The following is a 21,906-nucleotide window of genomic DNA, read 5'->3' on the forward strand; positions in this document are numbered from 1 at the left end:
ATTATTATTATTATTATTATTATTATTATTATTATTATTATTATTATTATTATTATTATTATTATTATTATTTTGTTTTTGAGAGTTTGAACATTTTACTTCAGAAGAAGTGATGAATTTCAGAGCACAATATTTTTTATTCAAGAAAAAGTGAAGACAACTTTGTAATTGAGAGATGTGATTTTTTTTTTTGCGATGGATTTTTTTTTCATATGGTGGCTATGCGACTTTTTTATGGAGATGAATTTTTTTCACGTGGTAATTATGTGACTTCTTTTAGACGTTTTGTGTGGTGGCGATATTTTTATGGAAATTATTTTTTTTTTCACGTGGTGAAGATTGAAATTCCTTTTTCAAATTTGAGTTGTTGCACACATACATATCGTCGGCTTAGAGTGTAAACCTGCTAACAAAAAGCTAATTTTACAGGGGAAACAAAAAGACTGAATATAAATTAACCCTGAAACTTAAGGATCAAATCCAAAGTACATGTGGTATTATCAGAGTTTCAGGGTTAATTTACTGTATACTCAGTTTTTTGTTTCTCTTGTAAAATTGCCTTTTTTTTAGTTAGCAGGTTTACACTCTGAGCCGACGATATAATACTTTCAATCACCTGTATTACAATTTTGTAATACAATAATTTCGTTTCCTATGTACCACGAAGAGTAGTGTTTACAGAAAGCACAGTTAGGTCTCCATGCCTTTTGTATTGTTCGAGAGCGAGACTGAGTCATACATTATAATCTCGTTGCGCATGTTCAGTCATCTGGCAGAGACACCCGGTAACCATTGAGACGAGGCTGGAAGCATAGACCAGCGGTCATCAAAACACTGCACACTTGAACTAGCGTCTCTTACCTGCGGACAAGACGCATGCATTCGTAGCTGCTGGCGGGTATGCTGTCTCTCTATCCCTTGTGCACGACGGAGCAGACTTCCTTACCCTCCATGAACTCTTTATCTCAGAGGGAACTAAATTCAGCCACCTTCCAGTTATTTACCATACCAACTGATGTTTCCACAGTAGTTCGGTTGTGTGCAGTTTGCACTGCATTATTTTTGTGCTATTTTTGTTCATATAAATATGATTATTTCTGATGAAATTAATGATAAATATGTAATATGTGGTTGTCAAATTTGCAATCATTGTTATTTTGGAATATTGATACCGATCTATTTTTATATGAAAGCGTAGAAAATTTTTCTATACACAACCCACCCATTTCCCAGAACCCACCCCCGGCCCACATTCCAACCTCCTCCCAGTCCCCACTCCAACCTCAGTTCTCTCCAAACTTCCATTCCCCACCTCACACGCAGTCCTCACCCCTTCTTTATTCCCCACCCACTACGCAACCCACCCTCACTCCTCACCACCCCATTCCACTCCATTCCGTTCTACCCTTTCCCACCACCCTAAAGGTCGATTTACACTATACATTACGTAACCTTTCCGTTTACGTTACATCATTTATCCGTAAATAATATTTACTAGTGTTTAAATGAGCATATACACACTTCACGTTTTGTATACCTTCAGTGAGCTTTCCATTTGCGTTCAGTATTATATCGCAGCAATGTTTATGGAATGTGTATGGACATGTTTTGACAGTGTGCACTAACAAACGTTTCCGTTCCGTCTCAATTGCAGCTAGATGTTCTGTGTTGCTTTGTTTAAAACAATGTGCGAGAATATAGCGTTTGTTTTGCACTTATAGCTTCTCTGAATGTAGTGTTTTGACGCTGAATTTGTTCTTCTATATTGGAAAGTAAATCATAAAATTGATATTTTGACAGTCGAAAATACTGGAAAAATGTTGCATCATCATCTGTTAGCTCTTTGAATAAAGTAAACTATTCTCCTTCTGTACAGTATGTCGTTATTTTAACATATCATGAATCCATTTTGTTCCTTTCCTCTTTCGTTTAGTCCTACGTTCCTCCTCGTCTAAAGTAATAGCACATGTAATTAAAATTCTTTGTTGACTACATATTTTTATCTTGAGAAGTGCACAGGTTCACGGTTTTAAATGTACTGAAAGAGAATGTAAGTGTGAATACAGCACATTTTAATGGAAAGGATACAGAATGTAAACGGAAAGATTACGTAATGTATAGTGTGAATCGACCTTTAACATCAATAAAGGTTCGTTCCAACAACAATCAGTAACCGTCCGTAACTATCGTGAGCATGCGCTGTACAGAAAAGACGTTCCAACAGACACCAAACCAGTTCTGGACCGGAAACGTGTAGTACTTCAGTCGGACGTTCCAACAAAATTTTGACACGGGTCCGGAACGGTCGGAAGTAGTCGGCGGACTGAGGCATGTACTGGTAAGTGCGTGTCTTAAATATGCGAGTACTGAAGAAAGACATGATCGACTGTTCACAGCAATGAGGTTAAAGTGGAAAGTGACAGTGCAGATGAATAATAAAACTAGAGATTTAATTTAAATTTTCTCCAAAAATAAAAAGAATGAAAATTATTTGGATATTGAAGTAGTTAATTACTTTTTCAACATGCAACTTTGACTAAAAGTAAAATAAATGGATAAGTAAAAAAAAAAAAAAAAAACCTTTTTTCTTTTTAGATAAAAGAGTCCCCCAGTACGCGACATCGAATTAGCGGAATTCTTACCTTACATATTATTTGTTTTCCTTTTATAGAAAACTATCGAAATTCTATTTTCTGCGATTTTAATTAGCTGCGAAACTATACTAATTAAGCAGCTCGTTCTCAGGCAATGCTGATCACAGTTATAGCTTCTCTGGATTTTAGTACACGATAATATGAAAAAGCGTTCCAACATCAATTCAGTTTCAATCCCGTAACAGATACCCAACCAGCGCATGCGCATTAGATGATCATTGGTTCGTACATGAACTCATGCATGAACCGCTTGTTGGAACGAACCTGAAGTGTGTTACCTCCATCCTCACCGGCGACCCAGTAGTTTGGGAAGTGCTCCTGATGTTTCGTCGCGGTGGTGTACCATGAAAAGAAAGAAAGTTTTGGTTAGCAAATTGACGACAATCAATTAGTTGTACTTCATAAAAATAAGTTCCATAACACGATTTGCCAAATAACGCCAACTATGACCATATGGTGTTATCCTGAGAGAGTCTTTGAAATGCACGGGCTGTATGATGATTGTTCGAGCGTCTTCCAAGGCGAGGACGTAGGGTTGCTTAATTTAGTGAATAGCAATTCTTCATTTCTCCTTAATATTTCAAATGAATGTAATTATTTTGAAGTATACTGTCGGGCTAAGTTTATAAGTAGGTTTCCATCTCAGGAAGTTAATCATTCAGCTGGAGGGCTCTTACCCCTTTTGCAAACTTTGGGACCAGCTGTTAGCATTATGCACTGTCCTCAAAAGATGTGCTGGATGATGGTTTTCAACAGATATGTTGGAATTCTTAAACTCTTGTTAAAAAATGTGAAAGGATACATTTAAAAAAACTAGTTACAGTGCTTATGGCTAAGTGTAACAAAAAGTGGAGCAGTTATATGGTAGAAAATTGCACAAATATAGTTTTTTCCTAGAAGTTGGTAAAGTTTTTAACATTACCATTACTAACCAGGTATTAGGCTTATCAGTTGATATGAAATGTTTGTGAAAGAGCAAAACACAAGATTTTGACATAAATAGCTTTATTCAGGAATATGAATATTTTCATACTCATTGTTCAAAATATAAGAACAGAAATGATGTGGACTGCGTGCAAATGTTGTTGGTTTCAAAGCTTAAATACCCAAGAGTTCGTCCAAGCAGCTCTGTAATGTATTTGGGATTGTACCAACAGCGTAGATGCTCAAAGATTTTACAGTAAATAGTCTACAATTTATTATTGTAAGGAATAGAACAGGAATGACAGGACAAAATGTAAAGGTACGTCCTTGCTTTCTTTCAGTGGTTTCGCTGATTTATGAAAATGATTGAAAAGTTGATAAATAATAAGTATCTGTGTGTGTGAGAGAGATTTTAATTCCACATGGATATTAAAAAAAAAACATCACCTGTCTTCCTGTATTAGCCTATAGTCCATGTTTTCCATCAAAACGCTAATGACGAATGCATAAATGCTACAAAATGCTAAATATCTAATTTGAAATTGCTAAAAATCACCACTCATGTCTATGCTGTTACAAGTGAATACTTTGCATACGCAGTAAAATTTCATTAGTATAACTTGATGGATTTACACACTTATTTAGTGTAAAGAGGCTATATTTATAAACGATAGAAGCAATACATTTCTTTCTATTCGCTCATACTGAACATTTCACAGGACTGAACACGAAGTATTTAGAGCGAAATTGTTATTTTTTATGTTATTTGAATACTGACAAAAAAACAGAAAGATTACTAAGAAAATCTGTAAACAACATAAAGTTGCTTCCGGACGAAGCGATAATCCAGCTGCAGTAGCTGTGTAGCTTGTTACAGCTTAATACAATGCAGGACAAGGTTGTTTTTTTTACAACAGAATATAAACACAAGACAAGTAACACTCACCAAGTTGTACGGTAGCGAGATAAATACGTAACAAACCAAGAAAGTAACACCCCTGATCACATATTTTATAATAGATAGCTCAACCTTATAGGCTTTAACGGCAACAACTTTGATCAATTTCACTATGCTGCCATCTACTGTAGCTACTGCGTAAGAAGTCACGTTGTAACTCTCATTTGAACTGCATGGAGCAACTGTACTTCCATCTAGCGTCGTTCCCAATCGACGGTGGCGATCCTGGTGCTTGTTCTCTTTCACATGTCACCGTTTTTAACATGGGGATGGCCAATCTGTTATACAGAGTGGGTCATAGGAACCAAGTGTTTTTAAAATAATCATAAAATAGCTAGTTTCTGTTTTCAACACACTTTATTGGTAGAACAACATTTGTGTGAACATACCATTTCAATTATGAGCGGAAAATTACATCTGGCATGTGATGTCCGTCTGTGTTGACGCATTGTTGAAGTTGCTGACGAAAATTGACCTCTATTCTTTCCAGGAGATCTCTGTTGATTTGGGTGATGTGTTGACGTATTGCGTCCTTTAATGTAAACACATGCCTTTAGGTACCCCATTGAAAAAAATCACGTGGACAGGTCAGGGGACCGAAGGGGCCATGAAACATCACCAAATCTCGAAATGAGACGATTGGAAAACATTAGGCAAAGAACTGTCATTGACGCTCTGGAGGTATGCGCCGTGGCACCATCTTGCTGAAACCACAAACGTTGACGATCAGTACCTCTTGTTTGTAACTCAGGGATGAAAAAGGTGTTAATTATCTCAATGCAACACACAGATTTAATTATCTCAATGTAACACACAGAGTAATCCCATTTTCTTGAAAAAAGTAGGGACCAATGTCGCCAAACCGTCCCACCACACACCAAACTGTTACTTTAGGGCTACCGGTATGCATAAGTTTTTCGTGTAAATGACGCGGATTTTTAGCAGCCCAATACCGAAAATGTTATCTGTTGGGGTAATCCCTTACATTGAATTTCTGCACAACCACCCATCTTGTATGGGTGTAAATGTAAATCGTCATGCAAAATCCGTCTTACCGTGGGATTGCTGATTCCAAGTGCAGCTGAATGTTTTCGAGCAGAGCGGCCTGGGCTGCGCAGTATCGCTTGTCTGACTCTTTCAACATTTTCTGGAGTACAGTACGCACTCTGCGTTGGGGGCGGGCGGTTTATTCTTCAGTATTGCGCCTTTTGTTCAATGATTGTTAACCCAACATAAGATTGTATCACGCACGGGAACAGAATCATTGCGATTAATATTGAATCTGTAGCAAAACTCACGCCGTATCGCGGTCACCGACTCGCCATTTCTAACAAAACAATCATACGCAAACACGCGTCCATTGCTCCATGATGCCGACTGCAGGTGAAATGCTACGAGCCACGGAATGGAATGTCACATGCCGCACGTCTCTCCCTTTCATGATAATCGAGTATAAGCCATTCCAAAAACACTTGGTTCCCAAGCCCCACTCTGTATATGTGATCATGGGTAATACCCACCAGACTCTTATGGAAGCGAGCAGAGCAAACTTAAGACAGATAGCACGCACTCAGGCACCATGAAAGGGAAATAAATGCAAGAAAAACACAACTTAGATGCACGCACTCAGACCCCGTGGAACAGAAATAAATGCAGGACAAACAAAAGCTGGCACCTACAAGGAAGTGAAGTAAATACGAGATAAACATATACTGAAACATGCATCCACACACCTTGCAAACAGATAAATGTAGGACAATAATGAACTAGGAACACACACCTAGACTCCAGTGCGAGAAAAATGCAGGAGAATAATAATTAAAAACTAGGATTATGCACCTAGATCCCGCGGAAGCGAGATAAATGTAGGACAATCATACACTAGGAATATTAATCCAAATCCTGTGGAAGCGAGATGATAAACATAAATTAGTAATAATAATATTTTTATTTTTCCTGGCAGAGTTAAGGCCATCAGGCCTTCTCTTCCACTCAACCAGGATCAAATCACATACAGAAAAATACATACCGGTATCCAAATATTAACTTAAAATAATAATAATAATAATAATAATAATAATAATAATAATAATAATAATAATGAAATAAAAAAGAGAGATTGAATACACTATGATACACACTTGTGTACACACTCTGATACAGTAGGAACGAAATAAATGCAGGACAAACATAATCTAGGAACACACATCCAGACCCAGTGCAAGGTGTGATAATTAAGGGCAAACATACAATAGGTACACGCACCCATAGCCCGTAGAAGCGAGATAAATGTAGGATAAACATATATGTACACGCACCCAAACCCTGTACAAACGAGATAAATACAGAACAAAGACAAACTAGGAACACTCACCCAGACTCCATGGAAGCGTCAAACAAGCACAAGCTAAAGTAGCGCTAGAGATTTTGATGTAGGCTACAGAGTGCGAAAAGTCCCAGTACACCCGTTTATTTTTCCTGTGAAACAAATTCGTGCATTAAAATTGTGTCCATGTTACTTGTATGATATTGGCGGACGTATTTCGAGGTGTGATCGTAGTGGCGGACCTGAGGGAGACCAAGACACACGAAATTCCCAGCCATTCCAAGAGTGCATGATGGCGAGGTGAATACGAGAGTTTTCAGTGTGGAGGAGAATCTTTTGTCTTTCATGTGGTTTCACAAGCGCGGCCACATATCGGAAAAACCGAGTAATAATATGCATTCATATGTCATGCGCCTGTCGAAATCTTTCCTGTTAATTTACTGACAGTCACAGGGCGAAAATATTTCATTCTCTCCCAATTCATCAAGATATCTCTGCATGGTGGCGCCTTATCAATACCAGCCCTTAAATCCTGCATGGTGTTATTCATGGTTTTTCCGGTATGTGGCCGCTCGTAGGTCCACGTGGAAGCCACATGTCTCTCCTCCACACTAAAATCTCTCGTACTCACTTCGCCATCTTGCACTCTAGGAATGACTAGGAATTTCCATGCTTTATAGCTTCCCTAAGATCCTCCGGATGTCTTCCACCATGATCATACCTCGAAATACGTCCGCCAATGCCATACGAGTAACATGCACACAATTTTCATGCATATATTTGTTTTGAAGTAAAAATGAAAAGGTGTAGTGGGACTTTTCGCCCACTCTGTATAGGCTTATAACTTTTATACTGAAAGCTTGGAAGCGAGTTACACACCGTACCATTACGCTAACGAGGCGACATCGCGCCCTGTTTCGCAGATGATTGCACAGTACAGTCACTTCCGAATGTTAGCAGCCTATATTATCAGCAAGTGTTGTATTCAGCATCTACTGTAATTCTTAATTAGAGTTGTTGAAAATTTACATTTAATTTAAACTTTGTAAAAGTAAATATTGAAACAAATAAAAATTGTACATCCTCGAATATAGCGTGTTGTCCGTGATGCTTCCAGGAGAAATTCGTCGGCCGTTTCTCAACGTCATTTCGACTCTAATCAGCAAGTCCTGTTGAAATCTTTGTTAAATAAAATACCTATTGATCATTCCCCCTTGAGTAGGCATACCTACGCCCTTCTAGCACGCAGCGCTGTGACCCACTTGTCAAACTACTCTCGCACCGACTGTATCTGCTTGCCTGACTGCACTTTCCCTATAACCTATTTGATGGACCTTCAAGTGGAGTTTCTTCTTCAGAGATATGTTCCATATTAGGTTATCTGCAGACGACAGAATAGTGTTCCAATTTGAACACTTAAGGTATACGACTCTAGAAATGTCAGATTTATTAAAAATGTTGTAAATAATGTTTCTGCCTCATCTGGAAGCTCGTTTCTTCTAATTTTCAAAAATATATTACTTGTACCCATTATCTTAACAACTTCATAATTATTTGGGAATTTACAATATAAACGCACTATACTTTCTTTACCTTAAGCCAGGGCTGGGCACCGGGAGCGAATCCAAACTCTAAACGGGGACGCTTAATATTCATCCGTTAAGGCATCAACGCTGCGCGGTGTTCGGCGGGGAAGAAAGGGATTGAAGAGAAGTCATATGGATCCCCGTGAGAGAGTAGAATTCGTTCTTAGTGCCCAGACCTATCTTCATTGTTTGTTTTCTCCTATTTCTCATTTTCCGACATTTATTATCCTTCCAACGGGGGGGGGGAAGTAGACTTCCAATTGGACAAAAGGACTTCATTGAGGTATGAAATTTAAGCTTAAACATATGGCTATGTTGTAAACTAAATTATTATTACTTTCAATCCATTATAATTATTTTATCCGAAAAATATGCAAGTGTATATATATATATATATATATATATATATATATATATATATATACTAAAGTGATTTTAGTATGTAGGCCTAACATTCTCCATATGTAAGGAATCATTTTGACGAAAGAAGTTTTACCCTAGATCAATTTCTAATGGAATTAGATCGGTCCAAATTTTTAGTAACATTAAAAAAAATTCTTTGGGCCCCAAAATTCGATTTTTAAGTTTGAATTACATAAATTGCTTAGTTTACTCCCAAGAATCATGTCACCAAAGTTTCAAAGACATTAAGAAAGAAATGTGGATGTTTATCCTAACAGTGTTGATGTATATCTTAATTCTTTGATGAATTCAACACCTATCTAGCAGTTGCCTCATAAGTGGTGCCATGTTGGTGTCACTTGTGATGTTCAGACCTGTCTTCGGACAGTTGACTAAACAACAACTAGTGTTGTATGTAAGTTACTTGCATCAATATTTGAGGACCGTCTTTACAACACTTGCTAACTAAAAAAAAAATAATAAATGTTACAGAAGACACAAAAACTGAATGGAGACTAATAGGTTACAGGTGCAACCATCACACTTTGACGCACTACAATGAAGAGAAATAATTCAATTTTGTTAAGATGCCTTTAACATCGTGTAGAGGCCTGGTTTATGTTAACGAATCCACCAAAATCTCAATTTTGCAGTTAGCAAGTTTTGCAAAAACGGTCCTTAATTGCAGACAGCTCATTCTCTTGAAATTCATTCTCTCGGGACTTGAAAATAAAATATTGTGAACGCGGACTTCCTCATTGCCTCACTGGTTATTGAGTGGCGAGAACGTTGAATATTCTTGGTAGAACTGATTGCACCTATGTTAGAAGAAGTTTATTATGTTTAATAAAAACGTACAATCCTGTCTAAATTTTTTATGTTGTTTCAACGACTGACCATCCAGTGAAAACAAGCATCTGTGTGGGAGAAATTCTGACTAATGGCATATCTATTTCTCAATACTTTCCCGCCAAATAAATCTGGCTCTAAATTTAGAAGTATTACTGTTAAGTGCCTCTAATGCCAAACGAACCTCAGTTTTGGGCAGGTAGCAACACTAATTCAGTATGCAATTAGGGCAGATAAATTAGATAATAAATGGCTCGAATACTTGGTATTACTTGACCAAGGCCCGTGGAGTCCTGCAGCCCGGAGCCGTGGCGTTACTGCTCCTGCGTTCGTAATACCGCATCGCGATAGTTCACGTTACGCCCGCGGCTCCACTCGCCTTGGTCGAGTAATAACATTGCATTATCTTCATAATGTTTAAAAACAACAGTTTCTGGGTTGAAGGACGGGATGGATATCTTGCAGTTCCGCGAGTCGTAAATGTTACGGGATGCAAGCATTAAGAGATTATTTATTTTTTTATCTGATTAGTTAACCACGCTGTATCAACTACGAAGTTATTTAGCGTAGATGGAATTGGTAACAGCGAGATACCTACCTATTATTTGCCTTACGGTTGGGCAAAACCTCGGAAAAAATCCAACAAGGTAATCAGCCCAAGCGATATAATCGAACCGAGTTCAACTCCGGATCAGCAAGCAAGAGTCTTAGCCGACTGAGCTATGCCGGTGGCTTTGAGAGATTATAGCCTACTTGGCAACTATTCGTGTCACTGAAAAATTGCAGATGAAATAGGAGAAACCACTTGCATGACAGCTTGTCATTTCATTTCCTTACAGAACCGCAGGAGGAGAAATTTACCCCGACAAAACACTTAAACGAACATATCCCGCCTAATTAATGTCACTTACGTGGATTTAAACAAGTGAATTATGTTGCAGATTGCCACTTTATTTCTTTACAGAAGCGAAAAGGAGATAGTATACCCGGATATGACACCCCAACCTCAACAAAGACATCCCACCTAATTAGTGTTACAAATGATTTAATAGCCTGAATTGTGTTACATATTGTCATTTCTTTTCTTTGCAGACAGGTTTTAAACAATATGATTTTATGACTTGAATTGTATTACAGATTGCCACTTCATTTCTTTACAGAGGAGATTAATATACCCTGACAAGACACCTAAACACTTAAACGAAGATATCCCTCCTGTTTAGTGTTATTTATCTGGCTTTAAACAAATAATTTAATAACTTGAATGATATCACAGATTAATTCTATTTCTTTACGGAACCACAAGGAGAAACAATATAATATATACCCGAACTAGACCTCCTAACAATGAAAAAAAAATCCCACCTAATTAAAGTACGTTTCAAATGCGAAGCGAATTACACAACAGCCAATGGACACTATTAGTGGAGCCTAACGGCTCCGTGCAAAGAGTGTGTCTACTCGTTTTCTTTCGCTCGTTCTGATTGGACATTGGTCGTCAGGCTCTCAAGGACAAACCGCTTGTCATTTGAAAAGCGCAGTAGTGTTACTTAACCTGGCTTTAAGACTTCAATATTGTATTACAGATTGCCAATTATTTTTTTTTCGCAGAACTGCTACAGGAGATTAATATATACGACCATGACACCTAACACCTCAACGAACGCATCAAATTTATTTAGTGTTACTTGCCTGCCTTTAAACAAATGGTTTAATGACTTGAATTGTAATACAGATTGTCTTTTCTTTTCTTTACAGAACATAATGCGACGACCCATCCCCTCCCAGAAATAACGATTTCTGTAAGTCCATATTTACTGATATTTACTGTACAGTGATGAAAAAACATTGTGCTCGCTTTTAATTTTGTAGATAAGGTTCTTTTAAAAAACTGTATTTTTATATTTACATTTTTAAACAGCAATATTATTAGCAAAGGAAAATCACAAAAATTATATTATACTCACTCTTTTAATGCTGTTTATCATTATAAGAAATGATGTGGGGAAATAGTGGTGAGTTGGTGAGTGATAAATTTAGGTTGTTTTGTTCAAATGGTGAGTGCAAAGGAAGTCATGGTGTTGGTGTATTACTGGGACCACGTGTGAAAGATAAAGTGATATCAGTACGTTATGTAGATGACCGGGTGATAATGGTAAGACTACAAGGGAAGAAAATGGACTTAGTGCTAGTGCAAATTTATATGCCACGTAGTGAATTACTGCAGGGGCAGGTATTTGTGGAGATTAATTTTATCATTTGTGTTTTATAATATTGGTGTGGGTGGAGATTGTTGGAGATTGATTTGTACTCTTGGCGGAGATTAATGGAAATTTTTGAAAATACAATTGAGTTTTGTGCAAGAGGGGGGGGGGAACTCCATTTTACCACATTTCTCAGGAGAGACAATTAAGTACGTTCCTCTTGCGCAAAAACACGTGAGATAAGTTTCAAATTCTTGTAAAACACTCAATTTCCAGCGGATCTACCTCGTTCTTGTACTAAATATGCCACTAATTTTTCTCTATATATAGACACAAGAAATGTAATTTTGTGAATTTTATGTTACCTCCCTTTTGCCCCAGGCCCTTCAATTATTTTCGAATTGGAGTATTAACTCAGTATGAATATTACTTTCCAAATAATTAACATTAAAGGTTCGTTGGATTCTGGTAAAGGTGCTGTATGGCCAATACACAATATTATTTTGTTGGATTAATTCTGTATTTAACACACATTCATTAAAAATGAAAAAAAAAGAAAAAACAAACAAATAAACTTGCAGCCCTCAAATTAACACTTTCAAATTATTAGTGAAATGTTGAATTCTTCGCCTTTTGAGTTCACTAATATAATCAGAATGCCTGGAATACCATGCAGTGTAGCCTACTTGGATATATAACACATTCAAGTAAAAAAATAAATCCGAAAAAGCAACTCGGAATATGAAATTCGCTATAAAACGACGCAATAGTAATAATTCGCGAATGTGTTCATATTTCACTGTTAGAACTCTATTTCGCTATTTATCGCGATTGTTTTATCCACATAGACTATTAATCAGAATCACTTAATTCGTAAATATTAGTAAAAATCTATTGTATATCTATTATGTCGTGATTTTATCGATCTCCATAAATACCCGGTCCTGTTAAGTAGCAAACGAGGAAGTGGACGAAAGCTATGAAAAGGTAGAAGAGATATTTGAGAAGGAGAAGAAGGGAGCATGCGTAATCAAACAAGACTAAGAGCATGGTTGTCGGAAGAAAAATAAAGAAGGTTAACATGCGAATACTAAATGAGGCAGAAGAGAAAGCGAACAGCTTCATATACTTCGGGTGTACTATAAGCAGTAATATGAGCTGCTGCCAGGAAGTCAAGAGGAGGATAGCAATGGCAAAGGGAGATTTAATAGAAAAAGGAGCATCTTCTGCGGACTTCTGGAAAAAGAGCTAAGGAAGAGACTGGTGAAGTGCATTGTGTAGAGTGAAGCATTGTATGGGGCAGAAACATGAACATTACGACGAAGTGAATAGAAGCGACTAGAAGCATTTCAAATGTGAATATGGAGAACGATGGAACGTGTGAAATGGACAGAAGTTCTGTTGGAAAGTGTGGGTGAAGAAAGAATAATGTTGAAATTTATCAGGAAGAGAGAAAACGAATTGGTTGGGTCACTGGTTGAGAAAAAACTGCCTTCTGAAGGATGCACTGGAAGAATGGTGAACGGGAGAAGAGTTGGAGGCAGACGAAGATATCAGATGATTAGACGACATTAAGGTATATGGTTCGTATGCGTAGACAAAGAGGAAGGCATAAAATAGGAAAGATTGGAGAATGCTGGGTTTGCAGTGAAACACCTGTCATTTGGCAGAACACTATGTAATAAACATTGCGGAATTGAAGTATACTGTACTTGTTTAGGAGTAAGGAACGTGTTTTAGAGTGACCCTGTAGTGTGCGTTATTGTTGTGATTGTGAGCAGGCTCGCTGTTTACGTTCCACGTACAAAATGGTCACATAGTACTTGAAAAGGAGGGGCTCGCTACAGGAACAGTTTGCCTGTGGCGTTGCGTGGACAGTAACGCACACTACAGGGTCCACTTTCTCTTCTGCAACTAAAATAGAACTGAAGGCCAATGAAATCCTCTTTAATCTTTGATCATATCTGATCGATGTTTCTGCAACCGGGCCAAGTCTTTCTCTTACCCATATAGTAAATCATGAGATCGCTGCGCCGCTGTTTACCTTCCAAATACAAAATGGTCACCTAGTAATGAAGGATATGAGCCATATTGTATGGCCCGTGCACACATATACTAATTCCATTGTTCTTGGACGTTAATAAGGGCATTAGAAATAAGTTACAAATGTCTCAACTTCATGATAAACTTGAAATTGGTTCTCAAGTACTGTACTCAAAACAGATCCATTTAACTTAACAACTCAGGTTCGCGAAGTAACAAACTGCTCATTAATATGTAGGCCTACTCTTGGAATATAAGCCGTTACGTGTGTTAATGGATCCATAACATTCAATTTTTGTTATGCCTACTACACAAGCAAAACATAGATCCTATTTTTTATTTTATTTTATTGGGTTATTTTACGACGCTGTATCAACATCTAGGTTATTTAGCGTCTGAATGATATGAAGGTGATAACCCCGGTGAAATGAGTCCGGGGTCCAGCACCGAAAGTTACTCAGCATTCGCTCGTATTGGGTTGAGGGAAAACCCCGGAAAAAACCTCAACCAGGTAACTTGCCCCGACCGGGATTCGAACCCGGGCCACCTGGTTTCGCAGCCAGACGCGCTGACCGTTACTCCACAGGTGTGGACTCATAGATCCTAATACGAATATTATAAAGAAAGAGGAAGCGTCTATATGAACGATACTTGCGTAACAACAGCTAAGATCGCTAAAACTATTGTGCGTGGCGAAAATATAGACAATGTTAAGACAACAATAGCAGTGCCATTGCTGTGTTATGGACATTGTTCGTTTAGTAAGAAAAATATTTCGGAATTCGCAAAGCCTACTGGCAAATGTCGCCAAAGTAATTGGCTTTGGAAGCGTGGGGCTAACTGGATATTAGGCTTACAGTATATACAACCAAAAAAAGTATAACATCATCACAGAAGACGTCTTGTTCAAACACAGAAAAAGAGAGACTGAACTAAAGGAAGAAAATCTACAGTCCCCATCAGAAAAGTTGATTAAAGTCACCGATTTTGATGATTATAAACTTCGTAAACTCAAGCAACACAAATACGTCTATGTGAGGGAGTTCTACAAAAGGGTAATGGGGGCGGACGCATTAAGAGCGGGGTCGCCTTTGGCCGACTTGCTGGACCTCCAGGAATATTTACCAAAAATCGAAGAAGAAGAAGAAGAAGAAGAAGAAGAAGAATTATTATTTTCGTTACCTATCGTAGCTCCCCAAGTGCATCACGATGCTGGGTGGGCACCGGTCCCATACACTGGGCGAAATTTCGTGAGAAGATTTCTTCCGCCATGAGAACTCGAACCAGCGCGTATTCCGTAACGCGAGTCCTAGGCAGGATGTCTTAGACCACGACGCCACGGCGCGGGACAGTATGTTGTGTAGTTCCTGTTAATTAATTCGCTCCTGTCGTCTCGCCGCGGGGTCCTTGGCCGTGACTTCTCCATACGTAATGATTCGATTCCACGCGATCTCACAAGCATTCGATTGACCGACTTCAAACCCGTTTGATGCGCGCGCAAACAGCACCCTTAGAGAGATGCAATGACCACATGCCGGCACCCTCATCATGACTTGACTTTCTGTAGAAACGTGTTCACAAGAGTCGCTTATTTTTTTTTAAACACTGTGCTAACGGGGGAAAAATAAAGACAAACATTACACAACAGACACGAATACAATTACCATTGTCTTGAACACTAAGTAGGCCACAATGAACAATATGGGGACAATCGAAGTAACATTGCTCGTAACGAAACGACGGTGATGAATATGATGATGATTATGGTGATGGCGACGATAACAAATTTTATAAATATTAACATTGGCTCTCTTTCCCCAATTTTATTTAAAACACACACACACACACACACACACACACACACACACACACACACACACACACACACACACACATATATATATATATATATATATATATATAATGTTCCATAATATAATTACAGGTATAAATTGCAGTGGTGACTACAGGGCAATGAAGGAAGGTACTAAAATAACACATAGGTCCGATAACCACCCGTTTCCGAAATATGTCAGAGTGGTCACCAATTCAGTAAACCTCGTACATTCGCAACCTCATTTCTTACTTTTTAGATTCAATGGTTGTGCGTACCTGCATTATTATTTTTTTTACAATATGAGCTACGAGAACTTTTGGAAAATTTGCCTGTTTGGGAAAGACAGAAGCTGTGGTACATGTGTGACGGAGGACCGGTTCACTTTCATTTGAGAACGTTCTAGAATTCTTACGCACAAGCTTTCACAGCTGGTGTATCGGCCTAGGCTTATCAACACAGCCTACCAGGTCCCCCGACTTCAATCTGGATTTTTTTTGGGAATATTTTATGTTTTCAGTATTATTCCAGTACTATTTATAATATTAATAACGAACTCCTGGAACGCATTGGCAATGGTTGTCAATGCATTACAGACACACCAGGGATATTCGAACGTCGATGAAGAAACCTGCTGATATCTGCCTTATCATGAATGGTGGTCATATTGAGCACATGTTATAACGAGATCTTCCTCCAGTGCATATCGAATATTATGTTACCCCTGAGTAGCTTACCTCTATTTATGAGGCATAATAAAATACAGCGCATGCATTATGTTCAGACACTCCCCCACTCTTCCTACAGAGCTGCGCACGAGATCGGATTAGTCTACTTACGAATTATAGATGAATTTGCCTTGAACTCGGTAGACACACGCCCGACCTTCCCTTCTATTCCAATCCCCTCCACAGAAACGTTATTCCCGTAATGCACATCGCGAGTGTCTTGACAAAATGCAAGAGCTGTGCCATAGATTTCGAATACGGTTGGTTTCTGGATTTACGTATGTTTATTAGACTTCTGCCTTGTTACATTGCCCTCTACTCATCTCTGCAGTTGTACCTATAATTATGAAACACTCTGTATATATGTATGGCTGTGTGTTTATCAACATTAGGGTAAAGGTTGTTAATATTGTGATACAAATAAGTCCACATCTGTGGAGTAACGGTCAGCGCGTCTGGCCGCGAAACCAGGTGGCCCGGGTTCGATTCCCGGTCGGGGCAAGTTACCTGGTTGAGGTTTTTTCCGGGGTTTTCCCTCAACCCAATATGAGCAAATGCTGGGTAACTTTTGGTATTGGACCCCGGACTCATTTCACCGGCATTATCACCTTCATATCATTCAGACGCTAAATAACCTAAGACGTTGACAAAGCGTCGTAAAATAACCTACTAAAAAAAAGTAGATACGAGTAATATTGTGATAGTTCTTTTTGAGAATATATTACAATTTTACTGAGCGAGAGAAGGACCGGTTTTGTGCAGAAACTTGTCCATGAACATTCCCTTAATACGTTGACGCAAAAAAACGATTTTCCTCTCGCTCAGTAAAATTATAATAAATTCTCAAAAATAATTATCATATTATTACTCCTATCACAATATTACCAATCTTTACCCTATATCATATATTGAAATGGAAAGAACGCTATATAAAAGATATCAATACTGTGTTTCAAGAAACAAAGAAATTTAGACCATTTTACTTGCAGTTGACAAGATTATAATGGCAGACTCAAAGAATATATTGCAACGATCAATATACAAATTAGAAACAATATCATATAGCTGTGGTTTAAACATTTCTACTTCTAAATCGAAATGAATGGATTTCAAAGGAAAGAATCCAATTATCGAGCGCAGGTTCGATTGGGCTGATTACCTGATTGGATTTTTTCGAGGTTTTCTCCAACCGTAAGGCAAATGTCAGGTAATCTATGGCGAATCCTGGGCCTCATCTCGCCAAACATCTCGCTATCACCAATCCCATCGACGCTAATTAACTTCGTAATTGATACAGCGTCGTTAAATAACCAAGTAAAAAAAGAATCCAATTAGAAGTAAAATTGTAATACATCTTAAAGTAAATGAGCAAATATGCACTTAACTATCGTGGATGTACCGCTTCATACCGAAAAGAACAAAATGCACCTAGACAGAAAAATTACAAGTTTTCTCCCAATAAACAGATATCTCAACAAAATTCCTAAATCAAAATAAGAAGCATACCGGATTGAAAATATATACCACCTTTCTGACTGACATCCCTGATCTAGGAGAAGACGAAAGGATTCTGAGAAAAAAGGAAAGAGAGGAGTGAAAATGTCCAGTGCCCGTTATCTGCGAGACTATGCTTTTACATCTACAACCCTATGTTAACAGGGTCACTGAATGTTTGTGAATCAGTACATGGCAGCAGCGGGGTTGGAAACACTTAATTGACACATGTCTGGGCAGGGTGAAGGCAAAACCAACCACAAGTTACTGCTGAAGAATCCCGTTGCCTTCAAACTACATTTAACCACAAACTATTTTTAAGGAAAGGGAATCCAAAATAAATAACCAAACGCAAACAAAATCCCTTGTCATTATTGGTACAAAACATGTGACTAACACTTGGAGAATTATTGAAACAATATTGTAAATGATTAAAAATATGCTTAGTCAAATATAACCTTGCTGAAATATGGTAAAATATGCATTATATGACAAAACCGTTGTCATCGTGTTCAGAAAAGCTAGCAATGTCTTTAATTTAACTTAAATTTGTAAATAGAGACCTGGGGCCTATTCTACCATTAACCTTTTCAACTTTTCACTTTGGTGTTTGCACTTTTCATTGCAGTTTGTGTTCCACTGTCACTTTTCAAAGCTGGTTCACTAAGTGAAAAGGAAAAGTAGAAGAAACGTTTCAAATATATTAATATTTCTGTTCCACGATTAAAACAATTTTGCAAAGTGCAAAGTCATGTGCTGAAAAGTGAATGAGAGTTTTGCAAAAAACCTAGTTTCTTTGTCATTAGTATATTTTTGTTTTGAGAAGAAATATAATATTAAGATAAAATTTACTATTAAGTGATTCAAGTGATGAAGAACCCAAGAAAAGAGTATATAAAAACAGGATACATTTCTATAACTTCAATTTGTCTCAATTTTGTGAAAGCTGGATATCTGTCGTGTGACAAATGGTGTTCACATTGAACTCTTATAAGGTACTGTATGAGCTACTGGCGTAGCTCAGTCGCTAAGGCGCTTGCCTGCCGATCCGGAGTTGCGCTCGGGCGCGGATTCGATTCGCGCTTGGGCTGATTACCTGGTTGGGATTTTTCGAGGTTTTCTCCAACCGTAAAGTGAATGTCGGGTAATCTGTGGCGAATTCTCGGCTTCATCTTGCTAAATACCATCTCGCTGTCACCACTCCCATCGACGCTAAATAACCAAAAGTCTATTCCAGATAACCTGATAGGGACTCCTTCCCTTTGCTACCGGCAGAGGGGAGGACACTAAAACACTGTCCATATGAATTCATTACTCTGTAGTGTGTATGTTATACTGTAAGAACAATCACACTGAAATATCAAAAGAAGGATGTGAGAAGTACTTCATATGTTCCATGTACGAAAGTTGAATTAATCCAACCAAAATAAGAATCTAGCCTACATATGAAAAACCAGCATTTGAAAAAATTACGTCAGAAAATAATACAGTAGGAATATTTATATATAATAACTAGGCCTACGTACCTTTTCAATCACTAATATTAAAGGAGTCTGTTTTCCCGTCATTTCAGCCAGTTCTTCAAGAATCATAGTAGGATATGAATTTAAAATGCACCTCTTCTCCCCATTTCTTAACGCATTACCGGGCTTACGTTTTATGATCGAGTTTTCTGCTACTACACATCTCATTCACTAGGCCTACTATACTGTTTAAACTGCACTGTTAACACTACAATTCCGTAATGTATTTATATTACTCGTAGATCTGTATGTACTATATACGATACACTATTTACACATACACACACTGAACTAGGCTATATACCGGTATACAATTTATTTTTATTACTAGTATATAACTTACGCAAACAGTTGGGATAAATTACTTCGCGAGCACGTTCGACTGCAGAAACACAATGTTTTCTTCAAGGATAGTTACCACAACTCTAGGGGAACTACCGCATTCCTTTTTCTTACACCCCCCAAAGTTTAAATAAAGAAAACATCATTAATTAAAATTAAGGCTTATGTATTTATTTCACTCATGTAATTGGGAAAAGGATCCCGCGCCGTGGCGTCGTGGCCTAAGGCATCCTGCCTAGGACTCGAGTTGCGGAATGCGCGCTGGTTCGAGTCCTCATGGGGAAGAAATTTTCTCATGACATTTAGGCCAGTGTATGGGACCGGTGCCCACCCAGCATCGTGATGCACTTGGGAAGCTACGATAGGTAGCGAAATCCGGTTACGCAAACCAGCTATAACGGCTGGGAGGCTCATCGTGCTAACCACACGATACCTCCATTCTGGTTGGATGATCGTCCACCTCTGCTTCGGCATGTGCCGTGAGGCCAGCAGCCGGCTGGTCGGTCTTGGCCCTTCGTGGGCTGTAGCGCCACGGATTATTTTTAATTGAGAAAAGGACATCTAATCACTTTTATCTCTATTATATATATTCATATTATGATTGCAGTTCAAAATCTGTACTTTTTAAAAGTAAGTGAATTATGGCGAAGCAAGGGGGTAGAAGGTGGTAAGAGGAACTTTACTCACGCTGGAGACACGAAGAGACTACAAGGAGAGGGTGGAAGTTGTTTTGTTTCCCTATCCAGTTACCCGAAATGGACTTTAGTAGTTGACACAGCGTCGTTAAATAACCAAGTAAAAAAAATAATGTATAAAAACTCGTTGAGTTGCTCTTTATTTCCATGTAAAGTTCGTTCTTATATTATATTACAAGTCAGAGGAATTAAACAACTTTGAAAACCCGATAATAGTTTAAGGACACCCTGTATTTACTGGCTACGAAATGGAACTCAATAACATGGAGTTGCAAAGGCTACTGACATCAAAGACTTTTCAGAATGGAATAAAAAGTGTAAAGCAGTTTCTAATTAATGGAGGAACAGAAAGACTTTTCACTTTTAAAAAGTTGAAAAGTGAAATTTTGCGAAGTTGCAAAGTTCATAGGTGAAATAGGCGCCTGGATAAAAATATAATCGACGCTAAATAACCTAGTAGTTGATACAGCGACGTTAAATAACCAACTAAAAAAAATAAAAATATAACGTCATAGAAATCCGAGCAGTAGTGATAATGTAGATAATTAGTCTCGCTGTGATCAGCGTAATCATCATCATCATCATCGTTGCGATTGTCGGCTGTCTCAGTTGTTGCCTCTTGTTCCTCCCAACCACAACCTGCTCCACGGTTTGGGGGACGAACAGAGGCATGACGTCACGCTGTTATTTCGAGCGTCCTCAATGGCAGTGGGTTGCTGCGACGTGTATGCGCGCCAAGTTGTGGGGTTTTCCATCTGTGACCGTGGTGCTCTGTTTGTGAGCCGCAATCAAGAGCAGGACTCCCAAACAATTGCACGTCAGTGAACCCCTCTGTACGTCCCCACCGACCAGTTCCGTCCGTGTCCGTCGGCTGATTTGTCAGCGTCCAGTGCCCAACCTCAAAGAAAACAAATGGGACTGACGTTACGGCAATGCGTCGCTGGAAATTAAAGAACTCCGCACACAGATGTCAACACATTTTCAGCTCAGAGTAATTTTTTTTTCTCTCCGGCATTTCATTTTAAAAATAAAATAACTGATTATTAAAAGTAGGAATTTATACGACATGAGGATATTAGGTTAATTGTGCTTAGACTGTACTTAGTCATGAGTGACGTGAATGAAGCCTGAGGTATGGCCAGGTTACAACTGAAATGTGTTTTCTACCGCAGCAGTTGAATGGAGATATGTTTCTCGTACAGCTAACATTCTATGCATACTAACTTTGTAACCTCTGTGGGTAAATTCCTATTTTTACTGATTATAATGCAAATTCTAAAGAAATGAAGACATGAATTGGTTGGTGAAATTTTGATTAATATTCATTCATTCATAGTATTCTGT

At 38.2% G+C, this 21,906-nt stretch overlaps 1 protein-coding gene across 3 annotated transcripts in view; it reads left to right on the plus strand.

Moving 5' to 3' along the window:
* LOC138706208 (uncharacterized) overlaps positions 1–21,906 on the plus strand; it is a 110,592-nt gene that overhangs the window by 74,707 nt on the left and 13,979 nt on the right. For 2 of the 3 annotated variants that reach the window (XM_069835236.1, XM_069835235.1), the window contains one exon: positions 11,458–11,501. The exons of the other annotated variant lie outside the window; for it this stretch is intronic. The gene's annotated coding sequence lies outside the window, so the exon portion shown is untranslated. The remainder of the gene's footprint in view (positions 1–11,457; positions 11,502–21,906) is intronic. 3 annotated transcript variants of the gene reach the window in all.

Source organism: Periplaneta americana, chromosome 9 (assembly GCF_040183065.1).
Source record: "Periplaneta americana isolate PAMFEO1 chromosome 9, P.americana_PAMFEO1_priV1, whole genome shotgun sequence".
Classification (NCBI taxonomy): Eukaryota; Metazoa; Arthropoda; class Insecta; order Blattodea; family Blattidae; genus Periplaneta; species Periplaneta americana.